Below are 12,256 nucleotides of genomic sequence, written 5' to 3'. Positions count from 1 at the left end.
CCTCGGAGCTCTCCTGCAGGTCGATGAGCTCAAACTGCATTTTCTGCAGGCTCTTCCTCAGGGACGCATGAGAAAGGATTTTGGAAAAGGTTGAATGCCTTCTCGTGGTCCCTGAAGTCGGAGCATCGGTGGTCGAATTCCTCTCTGAGTTTTTTTATAAGGTTATGGTTCTTTCCTGAACGCAGGTGACGTAAAACGTTGCGCCCATCTGTGTCTGTCATCTACGAGCGACTTGCAGGCAGGAAAATGGGTGAGATCTCCCTGTTTGAGCTGTCCCTGCAGCAGTTCAAGTTTTCGCTGGAAAGCTTTGACATTGTCAAATAGTGTGGAAATGAGCTTCCCATGGCCCTGCAGCTTCAGATTAAGATCGCTGAGACAAGTATTCAGATCACCAAGGAACGCTAGGTCACAGAGCCATTTAGTGTCACTTTACGCTGCCACATCTTGTCCTTTTGACTCCATGAACTGACCACTATGTCCATGACATGTTTCATTCCAAGCGTCTGAACAGCTAGGGCTTCTTGGTGTATTACACAGAGGTATTTGATTAGTTTCTCACCTCCTTTGTTGACCACTTACTCAGAGAGCAGCGACACAGCACCTGTCTTTCTCCCGACCATTGCCGGTGCTCCATCTGTTGTGACACCGACCAGAGACGACAGGTTCACATTGTATGCATCAAGACTGCGACACACAGCATCACAAATGTCGATTTCCCTTGTTCTGTCTTTGATACTGATGTATATCTTGTAGCGATGTTTGTGAAGATGATGAAGAAGTCTCCGGAGACACCAGCTTGTAAATAATAAGGTTTATTACAACAGCATAGTATCATACACCTACACGGGCAATACGAGGTTCCCAGAGCCAATTGCGGAAGTCCCCCAGAACTATCTCTGTGCATGCCATTTATAGAAGAAAATATGTGTACACATCCAAAGTAAGTGTGTGCTCACCTGAGGTAATCATTAACAATGTGTGCCCCCCTAAGGTGACATAGGTCCGTCTATAGGGGCCCCCTGACGTATGCCAGATGTTGTTTTTCCCAATTCGTCTTACCCAACCTATGACCTCAGAGAGTATCTACCTTTGTATATCACCAGATTTAATACACCACAATAAAAACGTCAGCCTGTCTTCAGCACGACGCCCCAGCCACATGGGCTCACCTTGACCCAGTACTGAAGAGCATAAGAGAGGAGCATCTAGATGCCAGGAACATCCACTTCATCTCGGATGGGCCGACATCTCAATATCGAAACAGAAGCAACTTCTACCTAGCCTCAACAGTGCCATTCATGCAAGGATTTGAGCTTGTCACCTGGAATTTCACGGAGGCATCCCATGGAAAGGGTGCTCCTGATGGAGTGGATGGTGCCCTGAAAAATCTGGCTGGTAGAATCGTGTCCTATGGTACCAGCATACCAGATGCCGAGACTCTCTTTGACCAGCTGAAAATTAATTCATCAGTGAGGCTCTTCAAAATAACAGAGGAGGACATCAAAACAAGAGGGGAATTAGTACCGCTGTACCTGAAGGCAGTACCTGGGACGATGAAAATTCATCAGCTGACACCGACAAAACCAGGCTTTATCCACACCCAAGAAGTGTCCTGCTTCTGTGATTTTGCCTGTGGATGCTTCAGTCCAAAACAATGTGGAGTCAGAGAAGAATGCTGAGTCAGTTTTGGAAGTTGGTCCTTGTACAGTATGATGGAGAACTGTTCCCTGGCGCCATCACACAGATTGTCAATTAACAACACGAGGTCGACAATATCAGTTGTGTTGGCGCAAACAAATATTTCATTCCATCCATCAGATGTGAGGGAGAAAAAGTCTGGTAGTACTTTGACGACATAAAAGCCATCATCCCAGAGCCACATCCTCAGCTCGACACTTCTGTGTGTTGCCTGAGATCTGGGCAAAGTACACAAACAAGCATGTGTAAAAACACTGCAATTGGAAGGGGGATAGAGAGTGTAGCAGGAGGCATTGGGGTGTTGATAGGACTAGACTGTGATGGTTACCGCCATACAACGGCCACATGCACCCTACCTCCAAGTTGTTCTCATTAGCATGAAGTGTAGGGCCATTTAAGCCCTGGAGTGCGGTGAACTGATTTTCTACTAGTGCAATATCCTAGTAATAATTCACAATCAACTTTGGGGGGGAATTAGTACCTGCCCACAAATGAACTGGACTACTTCCATGAATTAGAAGTGTATGGTGTGCATAGTATGGTATGTGCATTTATACTTGTTTGATATTTTAGCTGTGCGCAAATTCTACACATCTGTTCTTGTTAGCATGGTTGTTAAGAATTAATGTACCCCCACGTCACAAATCAGAATGTGGTATTTTCCCTAGATGGTCTGTAACTTTTCAGTGCAGTGGTACAATTGTTTGTGTTTTTTGCGTTATAATGTTACCCTGCTTAGCCCTGTTCTAATGTTTGTGTCTGTGTTGTTTTTATGTTCTCTGTTTTTAGCCTATATGTTATGTGCTTTTGAAGCACTGCAAAAGTAAATTGATTGAACTTGAATCCATGATTGTGCCAGTACTATCTCATTTATTTTCTACATTAAGTTTGAAAATGTTTTTAACCATACCTCAGTCTTAGCAAACGTATTATCATTACCAAAATCATCAACCTCATTTCTGAAACCTATGTATCATTACCGCAACAGGTCTTCATTTAATGTTAATTTAATCAGTAGAAGAATAGTAGTTTGCTTTTAAATGCATGTGCAGAATCTATATGTTATGTTCTGAATTCCTCAAGTTAGAAATGTTTATATATTCATGCCTTTATTTTGAGGTGGGCGTTTTATTTTGAAGACGGTTTATGCAGTTCCTCTTCCTTTCCTCACGGTCACCACTCGACATGTTTACAACGGTGCGGCAGTCACTGACGATGTAAGTTGTGTTTATACCAGTGGTGGGCCGTCAGGGCCAGCAAGGCCTTCTCTGCTGGCCTAAACATCATCAGAATATAAATTAAATTTTGATATATTTTTTCCACAAATACGTATTAAAATATTCCCCATAGTCTATTCTCTTCATTTTATAGCGTTCGTCTTGGCTGCGCTGCTTCCAGCCTCAGAACGAGATTTGGAGGGCTGGCCTTTATGTTAGAGCTTTTATCCAATCATATTTCAGCCATAATGTGTTGCTAGGGTCAAAGAAATCTGCCCTTAGGCCTTCAGAATCAACAGTGCGGGCGCCTGTAGCTTAAAGTGAACGCAAACAAAACTGTGGCGTTAACCAATCAGATTTCGAGGTGGCGACAACGGGCCAGCTAGCAGGCGTACGCTAACGTTAGCACGTGCACATCTTCTGATTGGATACGCACTATTGAGAGGCAGAGCTAGGCAGTAGGCAGAGCCATACAGTCTATGGGCAAAGCTAGCAAACAGAACTAGAACTTGAGCGAGCTAATTTGTGTAGATTTCTACAAGCTATTTTTTTCAACACACAATGGCTGAAGGAGGAGAAGAGATCTATTTGGTAGAAGATATAATTACAACGCCATTTTCAAAACGAACTTTTCAAGTAAAGCTACACATCTTGAAAAGGGAACGACCAACTCCAACGCTAGCGAGCCTAGCACAGCAGGGAAACTACGAGCGGTACCCCTGGCTCACAGCCTCCGAGAGGCACTGCAAATTGTACTGCCGGGAATGCCTGGTATTTGCAACTGATCGATTTGGTGTTTGGAGCCACACTAAATTTGCAAACTTGAGTTGTCTAACCAAGGCAGCAACGAGACACCAAAGCACAGCTGGGCACTTGGAAGCACTGGTGCTTTTGAAAACCTTTGGGGACACCCGAGTGGATCTACAGCTCAACGAACAAGTGCGCAGGGAAACGGAGCTCCACAACGAAAGGGTGAACAAAAATAGGGAAATATTGAAAGACTGATTGATTGTGTCCTGTTTTTGGGTAAACAGGAACTTTCATTTAGGGGACACGATGAAAGCGCCGAGTCCAGAAACAGAGGAAACTACGTGGAGCTTCTTTCTTTTCTTGCTGAGAACAACACAGATTTGCATTACCACCTGTACACAAACAACATGTTTACTGGGACGTCAGGCAAAATACAAAACGACCTGATTTATGCTATTGCTGAAGTGATGGGAGAAGAGATCAAAATGGAGATTAACAAAGCACCCTTTGTCGCTGTTATGGTGGACGAGACGTCAGATGTGGGTAATGTAGCACAGCTGGCACTTGTCCTGCGTTATGTGACAGACACAGGTGTCAAGGAGCGGTTTGTCAGATAATCTGATTAATTAAGTTAACTGTAAATGCTGATGTATTGATTATAAATGCTTCGGAAATATTAATATAACTCTGTTGTACTTGACTATGTTAAGGTGATGCAACGCCCGGTTATACTGCGTTTCTGTCTAAATGTATAGTTTCTAGAGCCATGGCGTCATAATGATGGCATTAAGAGGTGGAATAATTCAGGTAGGAGGATATCACTGAAGGCCTAGGTGTGAAATGCACGGCCCGCCACTGGTTTATACTGATGTGAAATGAATGTGTACATGTTACTTACCTTTCTGATAGTGTTGTCTCGCTCCTGGTGTATATTTGCATATTTGTTAGAAATAATCAATACATTGGAGCGGAACATTAAAAGATAATTCACTGTTTCTGGACGGATCATATTTGTCCAATTCCGGTAGTATTACCGGATGTTGTTTTTAGCTTCAGATAGCATATAGCTAATATTAAGGACGCGTAGAGTTACATACTAACCCCTTAACGCCTATTGTCGCGAATTCGCCTCAAACCGCTTCTATTAAAAATGCAGCCGAGATCGTGCATGTGTTCCCCCAATGCCGGTTCATGTCTCTTCGATACGGACCTAGGAACGTTTTGCAAGCACTAGTTTCTCGTAGGACCGGTCAAAGAGTGGGAACTTACACCCGGTCGACGAAGGCGGGCATATCCGGTTAGACGCTAACGAGTGGAGAAAGCAATACGAAATATACGGTCCTATTTGAGGTAAGTTATTGAAAAAAAAAATATTTTGCTGTTTATTGTTTGTTTGTGCAGCTAACGAAGCAGAATAGAATAGTTTTGACAGATATTTCTGAAGTTATTTGAAGTGATTCTGTGTGTCGCGAATTCGCTACATTCGGCCATATTGTCTACATTGGTTACAATGAGTACATGTTTTGTATTATGTAAATACAGATGTCTGCATTCAATAGTGACCTTTTATTTCTTTCATTTAGCTTGACCTCGAAGTATGGAAAGCTGTTTTCAAAGAACTTTTCTGTCTTACAACTGTACTCATAAATCATAAATAAAAATGTCTGCTCTTTTCAATAGTGACTTTTTTTTTTTACACCAGGTGATGAAAGCAGCAGCAGCAGCAGCAGTGATGACAGTGGCAGCACTGATGGAGACTCTGATGCGGTCCCTAGCACCAGTTCTGCAGCTACTGCTGCGAGAGCACCTACTACAACCTTAGCTGTTTTGTTCTTGTTATTGTTATTGTTTTCATTGTTATAATGAATGGTTAATGATGTCATGAGTTTTTGACAGCTGAGTTCATGAGTAAGACAGCTCGGCACATCCTTTGTTCTCTCTAAGTGTTTTCTCTTTCTCGTTCTCTCTCTCACACACACACACACACACACACACACACACACACACACACACACACACACACACACACACACTCTCTCTCTCTATTACACACAGTTCTACATGCTGTTTTTTTATTGTTGTTTTGTTGTCATTGTCATGAGTTTTGCATGTCTGTTGACATATTGTCATGAAATTAATACTATTTTAATTTAAATTATATGTTGGCATCAATAAAATGAATTACATGCCTGAGATGGGAAATGTGTTTTAATTACTATTTGATCCATTAATGCCTGTTGTCGCTAATTTGCATCATACCCCAAATTACTATTTTATCCATTAATGCCTGTTGTCGCTAATTTGCATCATACCCAAAATTATATCTATTCTATGTGCTAAATTGAAATTAATAATCTCCACTTAATTTAGCATCTGCTTGAAAGCAAAAACACATAAAATAAATTTTTTAACATAATTGCATTTAAATTCAGGCGTCAAGGGGCTAAACACCCCGCCTCTACCTCTCACTCATTGATGCTGCAATAATACTATTGCGTGTTTAATAACTGATAAACTTCAGAAGGATTGCATAATAGAATATTGTAGGTGAGAGCTTCAGGACATCACTAACAAGATGGCGACGGTGACATCATAAGAGGACCCGCCCCCGACGACGTCAGCCTATAGAAGAATCCGGAGAACCCCATGTGACAAGCGGCCAACAGGATCCAGCCCCCGCTACCAACCAAGAAGAACACGAGCCCGGAGCTCCTGTTATTTTGAAGTTGTTTATTGTATGGTCGGAAAGAGGTGGTTCTATAAAACATGTTTGTATTGTGAAATCGCTCTCTTTTTTTCCGGACTGCCAGACAGTAACTACTGATGAGCTCCACTCAGTCAGCGGCCTGTGGACGCGTGTACCGGGCTATTGAGCCACAGCTGTGAAACTTTTGTAAAACCTACTGCTGCATCCTTTTATTAAATACTCCTTTTAAAACTTATGAGAGGGGCTTCGCTTCGTTTCTTTTGAATCGACTCCTGGGCTTCGAATAAAAGAACATTTCCTACAGCACTCTTTAAAATGTCAGTTTCTGCTCGTTAGCATAATCGCGATTTAGCATTGTTTAGCTAACTGAGATTGTATTATTGTTAGCCTTCAGTTTACTTTCGGTTTACATGTGTATGCTACATGATTGAGAGTTAAAGAAGCACTAATGAATACTACATGATTGATACTGATATAAATGTATTTCTATTTACTGTTTAGTGTTTATTTACTGTATTTAATTGACAGCAATACACAATGATAAATCAGTCCTTTATTTCTTATTATATACTTTCAGAAACTGCTCTGTACCCAGAACGCATCGCTGTATCCATACAGTTCTACAGTAAACATTATAAACTCAACTGATGTCTCGCGTGCTTCCTGACCGAAGCCCTGCAGTGGTCAATTAGGCAAAACAATCAGCAGCAGAGGTCACATTCCTCAACAAAACGTCCTTCGAGCCGGATTATTGACTGCTGCAGAATATGTCATCAGAGGAAGATACAACATCCCCCCCCAATACTGATGCACGAGAGCGACATGCAAGGCAACGCCGTACACCCAAGCACCTAGAAGACTACATCCTTGCCTACAATCATCGTGGACCTGCCCTTTCCTCCCACCCCGACGATGGGGAGCATGAGGAGCATGGAGGAGCAGCAGCCGCATCAGACAATGGACAAGCAGATGCAGGTTTTCGTCTTGGTACCAGCAGAGCCTCACATAGCCCCGGTCCAGGTGATCCACTGAGCACCACATCACTCAGGCAACTTATGGAATCCATATCCAGGAGTGAGAGGGAGGAAAAGGCTGAAATAGCTCAAGTCACCAACAAACTCCGCCAATATGAACATCGACAACGTCGTCGCCGAGAGCTGTTGGAGCATATTACATCATTCCTACGGAAGAAGAGGAGAATGAGGAGAATCACGATGTGAAAGGTGCCACGCCCCCAATTCAACCACTACGTCCCCCTTCATACATCCAATCTCCAAGCCATTCCCCATCAGCAGAGAAGCAGGTGCACAACACGGAGTCTCACACTGAAAGACACACACCAGCAAATGTGATCTTACCATTGGAAGGAGAAGACGAGCTGAGAGACTACACCCCTGCAGTAGTAGGTAAAGGAGCAAAATCTGCATTCACACCAATACATCCAGCTTCTCCAAAGCACCCAAGCTCCTCCTATCCAATCACCTCATCTGGTAGAGTGACACCAACCTCAGCCCCACAGCAGCCCCTAAAGCCAGTCCCCTTGCAACCCCAGTTAACAGGGCTATATTGCAGTGAGGATGAGTTTGCCTCCAGACACCTGTCTCAGGTACAGCAGCTGTTAACAACTGCAGCTTCGCCCTACAAGCCCACAGCTTCATATCACAGACTACAAGCAGCACCGAACTATCCTCCACCTCAATCCCCCTCAATCTATAGTCTACCTCAATCTGCACCTATGCCATCATCTGTAGTGCCACCTCAATCACTGCCATTTGCCCCAGTAGTGACTAACCCCTCCCCAGCTGTTCAGTCAGTTCCCAACAAGCCAGGCTACAGCCCCACACAACTTTAGTCTGCAACCACGCTCCGCATATGGTGTGCCCAAACCCAAAATCCCAGATTTTACTGCAAATAGTGAAAGGGAGTTTGCTAACCTGAAGTTAGCCTTGGATAACCTGCTTGAGCCCTATCCTGAACTGTCTGAGAAATACAAATACCATGTGCTACTCGAACACCTCAAGCTCCCAGAGGCACAGATGATTGGTCAGTCCTACAGACATGATCCATTCCCATACACAGCAGCCATGCATGCATTACAACTTCAGTATAGTCAGCCACACCAGCTAGCGCAGAGCGAAATAGCTATCCTCACTGCGCCTGATGTGAAGTCCGGGGATGCACGCACCTTCCAAAGCTTCGCTCTCAGAGTCCATCTCTTAGTGAGTATGTTGCTGTCCTTGGAAGGACCACAGGGGATGGAATTCAACTGCTGCTCACACGTCGACCGCCTACTCAGTAAACTGCCTAAATATTACAGGGATGGGTTCATCGAGTATCTCCAGCTGCAGGGAAAGCTCAACACTACAAGCGTCAACCCCTACAACCTACAAGATTTGAACGGTTGGCTTCAAGGTAAAGCTCAGCAAGAACGCCTGTCAAACAGACTAGTACAACGCTATCAACATGGGAGACCTGCTAGTAATGAGAAAGAGAGAATCCCATTTAAGGGCAAAGGTCAGAGCATAGCAGTGTACCATGGTGCAGAGCCCATCCAACCGAGAGCACTACAAGCAAACCCATGTCAGCTAGTGGCAAGAAGCCATTTAAAGTGTACTGTCTCTTCTGCGACAGCAAAGAACATTACATCAGCCGCTGCCCTAGCATTAAAGTGCAATCAACAGCAGAGCTGGACAGGTGGATAAAAGATGGAAAACGCTGCTGGAAGTGTGCACGTGCCCACGCACCTGAGTCTTTCAACCTCAAGAAACCTTGCAGTGACTGTTGCGACATCCATCTCCAAGTGCTCCACAGCGTTGCTCAGTGCCGTTCCACCGACCTACAGTCTAGAACCTCGGAGAGCCGAGTATATTTGACACCCAGCATAACCTCCAGCAAAGTGCTCCTGAAGGTGGTTCCTGTCCTGCTACACAACAGTTCTAATTCAGTAGAAACCTTCGCCGTAGTAGATGATGGAGCACAACAAACTATTATCTTACCAACAGCTGTCCAGCAGCTCCGGCTGAATGGTGAGTCTGAGACCCTCGCCCTACGCACGGTACAGACAGATGTCACACACCTCCAAGGGTTGAAGGAAAGGCAACCCATGGAAGCGGTTCAAAGTGCACGGAGCATTTACAGCAGCAGGTCTAGATCTAGTGGAGCAAACCTACCCTGTACAGAGACATTCCAACTTGCGAGGAATACCACTGGAGTCATTCACCAGAGCACAGCCAACTAGTGTTGCTCGGCTCAGATCATGTGCACCTCATTACAGACACCGAGCCAACCCGCAGAGGATCCAACAGTGGACCCATAGCCATCCACACTGCCCTAGGAAGGGCCCTGCAAGGGGCAGAGAGGTGTGTGCCAGAGCAAAAATCAGTGCAACAGTGTCTTTTCACCTCCTTCGCCAGCCCAGGAGATCTCCTGTATCGGAATGTCGAGAGGTTATGGCAACTCGATGTCTTACCTTTGCGGAATGAGAAAATGGTCGTCAAAAACACAGCGACTGGAAGTTGAAGGAGTTCACCACTACGCAACCCCCCTCCTGCGGAAACTGGGAGCTCCCAAGCTCAACGGTTCCACACATTCAGTCATGGCTCATTTGAGGGCCACAGAGAAACGACTCAAGAGGGAACCAGAAAAAGCGGCAATCTACTCAGCTGAAATCAACAAGCTCATCAACGCTGGGTACGTCAAGAAGCTTCAACCGAAGGAGGTGGAACAGTCTGCAGAAGTATGGTATCTCCCCCATCATCTTGTGTGCCACAACAACAAACCACGTCTGGTCTTCAATTGTTCATTTATGCACCACAACGTCTCCCTGAATGAGCAACTCTTACCTGGGCCTACACTGGGTCCATTGCTGGTAGGTGTTCTCATCCGATTCAGGCAGCACCAGATTGCCGTGAGTGGGGACATCTGTGCAATGTTTCATCAAATCCGCCTGCTGCCTGAAGACAGACCACTCCTTCGGTTCATCTGGAGGGGCATGTGCTGCGAAGACCCACCAGATGTGTACGAATGGCAAGTGCTGTCATTCCTAGACCGCCATCTGAAGTGCTACACTCGGTGCAGCAGAGCTTCTACGTTGACAACTGCCTCGAAAGCTTTCCCACCATATCTACAGCCAAGCAAAGAGTCGACCAGCTACGCACCTTACTGGGCCAGTAATCAACCAACCGTGGTAGCACATCTTCCCATGGACGCCAGATCTTCAGCTACAGAGCAGTGGCTGAGCCAGAGCCGTACAGACTCACTTGAACCCACCTTAGGCCTGAGATGGAACTGTGCTGCTGACACCCTTGGCTATCAGTATCGGATCATTGAGCACTCTATGCTGACGATGAGGACAGCCTATCAAGTGTTAGCCAGTCAATATGACCCTCTAGGGTTCATGGTGCCATTCACAACCCGCGCGTCGTGTTGATCCAGCAGCTTTGGTCGAAACAAAGAGGCTGGGACGATCCTGACCTACCTCCTGCCCTCTGAGAAGCCTGGGAAACCTGGGAGAGTGAGCTGAAACATTTTAACAGTGTGTCCATTCCCCGCTGTTATTCGCCACTCCCTGCCAAAGGTACAGATGCAAAGTATGATCTCCATATCTTTTGTGATGCTTCGGAGCGAGCATACGGAGCGAGCATACGGAGCAGTAGCTTACCTTACGGTCGATACAGGAGAAACCATCCACACTTCCTTCGTGATGGCTAGGTCCAGGGTCGCTCCCAAACGGCAACAGTCCATACCCCGCCTAGAACTCTGCGCAGCACTAGCCGGAGCTCAACTGTCCAAGCTCATAGAGACTGATATGATGCTCCCCATCCGACAAACAGTGTTGTGGTCCGACTCCACCACAGTTTTGGAGTGGCATCGTCAAGGCCGTCGCTAGCCCGGATGGATGTATCAGAACGGCATATCGAACTTCCTGTACTTCAGGATGACACCAAAGACACTTGAAGAATCCCTGGTCTTACACATTTACAAGCAAATGTGGGGGTGGCTGTTCTGAATTCCTTAAGTTAGAAATGTTGATATATTCATGCCTTTATTTTGAGGTGGGCGTTTTATTTTGAAGACGGTTTATGCAGTTCCTCTTCCTTTCCTCACGTTCACCGCTCGACATGTTTACAACGGTGCGGCAGTCACTGACGATGTAAGTTGTGTTTATACTAGAGGTGGGTGCAATTCATCGATGTGGCGATGCTTCACGTGACGATTCGGCATCGATTAATTAACGTCGATGCTTAAAAATAAATAAATAAAGTCGATGCTTTGCCGCAAGGCCGGAACAAAAAACATGTAAGCGGAACCTTAACGCGCACGCCGCCCGGACTGTTTAGTGTGTGTGACCACAATACACAGAGCACTTCAGCTTCTTTGCAAAATGGCAACAGCTTCAGAAGCCTCCAAAGAGCGTCCGATTCTCTCGCCATCGGGGTTGACTGCATCCGTGTGGAAGTACTTTGGATTTTATGAGAGAGCAAACAAAACGACTGACAAGACCTACGCGATTTGCAAGATTTGCAAAGCAAAAATAAAGTACATTAGCAACACCACAAACATGACGCAGCACCTTGTACGCTTTCATCCCGAAACGGAGATGGATCCTCCGGTCGTGCCCGCCACACAGAGGACCATCCTGGAGACTGTCTCCAAACTTCCCAAGAACTCAGAGAAGGCAAAGACACTTACAAAAGCAATAGCTACTTCCATCGCGACGGATTTACGCCCGTATTCAGTAGTAAACAACAGGGGCTTTCGGTTAGTGGTGCGCACCATGGAGCCGCGCTACAAACTCCCTCACCGAAAACACTTCGCAGAGAAAGAAATCCCCCACCTCTACGAAAAAACCAAAGCAAACGTCCTGGAGTCCATGAAGAAGGCG

At 45.5% G+C, this 12,256-nt stretch overlaps 1 long non-coding RNA gene across 1 annotated transcript; it reads left to right on the top strand.

Annotated features, from left to right (window-relative positions):
• The first annotated feature begins 4,771 nt into the window (after positions 1–4,771).
• LOC134871004 (uncharacterized) lies at positions 4,772–5,858 on the top strand. Its single transcript, XR_010166627.1, has 2 exons — positions 4,772–5,015; positions 5,368–5,858. It is a non-coding gene; the product is annotated as an uncharacterized LOC134871004 (long non-coding RNA).
• The last annotated feature ends 6,398 nt before the right edge of the window (positions 5,859–12,256 follow it).

This window comes from Eleginops maclovinus, chromosome 10, assembly GCF_036324505.1.
Source record: "Eleginops maclovinus isolate JMC-PN-2008 ecotype Puerto Natales chromosome 10, JC_Emac_rtc_rv5, whole genome shotgun sequence".
In the NCBI taxonomy this organism is placed as follows: domain Eukaryota; kingdom Metazoa; phylum Chordata; class Actinopteri; order Perciformes; family Eleginopidae; genus Eleginops; species Eleginops maclovinus.
This window is presented reverse-complemented; position numbering and strand designations above follow the sequence as displayed.